Below are 3,128 nucleotides of genomic sequence, written 5' to 3'. Positions count from 1 at the left end.
TATATGGATTCCAGAAGGAGAAGAGAGAGAAAGGAGGGCAGAAAATGTATTTGAAGAAACAATAGTTGAAACGTTCCCAAATCTGGGGAGGGAAACAGAAATCCAGATTCAGGAGGCACAGAGGTTTCTCAAAAAATTCAACTGAAGGAGGTCCACAGTGAGGCACATTGTAATTAAAATGGCACAAAATAGTGATAAATAATTTTAAAGATTGCAAGAGAAAAGTAGACAGGTACATACAGGAAACCCCATAAGGCTATCAGATGATTTTTCAGCCGAAACTTTATAGGACAGAAGGGAGTGGCAGATGTATTCAAAGTGCTGAAAGGGAAAAATCTGCAGCCAAGAATACTCTACTGGCAAGGCTATCATTCAGACTAGAAGAAGAGATAAATAGTTACCCAGACCAGCAAAAGATAAAAGAAATTCATGGCCACAAAACCAGCCCTACAAGAAATATTAAGGAGGACTCTGTGAGTGGAAAACAAAAACCATAGGTAAATGTAAGAAAAATAGGAAGCACAAAAGCAAACAAAAATTAACTATATCTGTAAAAATCATTCAAGAGAAATACAAAATAAAAGAACACAAAATATGATACTAAATATCTAAAATGTGGAGTGGAGAGAAGTAAGAATGAGTTCAAAATTCAGCAGCCATCAGCTTAATATACAATGCTATATGCAGAAGATGTTAATATATGAATTGAATGGTAATCACAAATCAAAAAACAGTAATATATATGCAAAAACTAAAGAGTAAGAAACCAAAGTATATTACTAAAGAAAACCAGTAAACCACAAAAGAGAGAAAGAGAATAAAGGATCAGAGGAAAACTACAAAAGCAACCACAAAACATGGCAATAAATGCATATAATAATTACTCTGAATGTAAATGGATTAAATGTTCCAATCAAAAGATGTAGGGTGACAAAGTATATAAAAAAAACAACACCCATCTATATGCTGCCTACAAGAGACTCATTTCAAACATAAGGACACCTGCAGATTGAAAGTGAGGGGGTGAAGGAATATTTGTCATGCAAATGGATGTCAAAAGAAACCTCAAGTGGCAATACTTACATATAATACTTGTATGTGTGTGTGTATATATATATATATATATATATACACACATATATATATACTTGTATATATATACACACATATACTTATATATAATACTTGTATATATATACATACACTTGTGTGTGTGTGTATATATATATTTATATATATATACTTGTGTGTGTCTCTCGCTATATATATATACACACACACACATATATAATACTCGTATATATCAACAAGAAGATGTAACAATTATAAATATTTATGCACCCAACATGGAAGTATCCAGATATATCAAACAATTAATAAGAAACATAAAGGAACTAAGTGATACTAACACAATAATAGTAGGGGACTTTAACACCCCACTTACATTAATGGACAGATCACCAAAACAGAAAATCAATAAGGAAACAGTAGCTATGAATGACACACTGGACCAAATGGATTTAACAATATATTCAGAACATTCCATGCCAGAGCAGCAGAATACACATTCTTTTCAAGTGCACACGGAACGTTCTCCAGAATAGATCACATATTAGTCCATAGAACAGGCCTCAAAAATACAAAAAGAGTGAAATCATACCATGGATCTTTTCTGACCACAACACTATGAAACCAGAAATCAACCACAATAAAAATCTGGAAAGACCACAAATACATGGAGATTAAATAACGTGCTACTGGGGCTCCTGAGTGGTTCAGTTGGTTGAGCATCCGACATCGACTCAGGTCATGATCTCACAGTTCATGAGTTTGAGCCCTGTGTCAGGCTTGGTGCTGACAGTTTGGAGCCTGGAGCCTGCTTCAGATTCTGTGTCTCCCTCTCTCTCTGTCTCTCCCCCTCTCATGCTCTGTCTTTCTCTCTCTTTCTCAAAAATAAATAAACATTAAAAACATTTTTTAAACAAATAAATATTTAAAAAATTTTAAATAACATGCTACTAAACAGTGAGTGGGTCAACCAAGAAATCAAAGAAGAAACTGGAAAGTACATGGAAACAAATGAAAATGAAAACACAAAAGTCCAAAACCTCTGGGATGCAGCAAAAGGAGTTTTAGGAGAGATGTTTATAGCAATACAGGCCTACTCAAGAAGCAAGAAAAATCTCAAACAGGGGCGCCTGGGTAGCTCAGTCATTTGGGTATCTGACTCTTGATTTCTGCTCAGGTCATGAACTCACCAGTTTCAGGCTCCTTGCACTGACAGTTCAGAACCTGCTTGGGATTCTCTCTCTCTCCCTCCCTGTCTGCCTCTCTCATCCAATCTCTGCCGTTCCTGTGCATACTCTCTCTCAATATAAATAAACTTAAAAAAATTATTAAAAAAAGAAAAAAAGAAAAATCTCAAACAACCTAACCTTACATGTAAAGGACCTATAAAATAAAACACAAAACTAGCAGAAGGAAGGAAATAATAAAGATCAGAGCAGAAACAAGTGATATAGAAACTAAAACAAAACAAAACAAAACAAAACAATAGAACAGATGAACAAAAACATGGAGCTGACTCTGAAAAGATCAACAAAATTGACAAAGCTCCACCCAGACTCATCAAAAAAAGAAGAGAAAGACAAAAAAAAAAAAAAATAGAAGAGAAAGAACTCAAATAAATAAAATCACCAATGAAAGAAGAGAAATAACAACCAACACCACAGAAATACAAACAATCATAAGAGAATATTATGAAACACAATATGCCAACAAATTAGACAAACTAGAAGAAATGGGTAAATTCCTAGAAATATATAACCGACAAAAACTGAAGCAGGAAGAAATAGAAAATTTGAACAGACTGATTACCAGCAAGGAGACGGAATCAGAATAAAAAAAACTCCTAACAAACAAAAGTCCAGGACCTGATGGCTTCACAGGCAAATTCTACAAGCATACAAAGAAGAGTGAATAATTATTCTATTCAAACTATTCCAAAAAATAGAAGAAAAAGGAAAGCTTCCAAATTTATTTTATGAAGCCAGTATCACCCATAAAGACACCACAAATAAAGAGAACCACAGGCCAATATATCTGATGCAGATATAATCCTTAAGAAA

Source organism: Herpailurus yagouaroundi, unplaced genomic scaffold (assembly GCF_014898765.1).
Source record: "Herpailurus yagouaroundi ecotype Mexico unplaced genomic scaffold, PumYag 252, whole genome shotgun sequence".
In the NCBI taxonomy this organism is placed as follows: domain Eukaryota; kingdom Metazoa; phylum Chordata; class Mammalia; order Carnivora; family Felidae; genus Herpailurus; species Herpailurus yagouaroundi.
Note: the sequence above shows the minus strand (reverse complement) of the source record.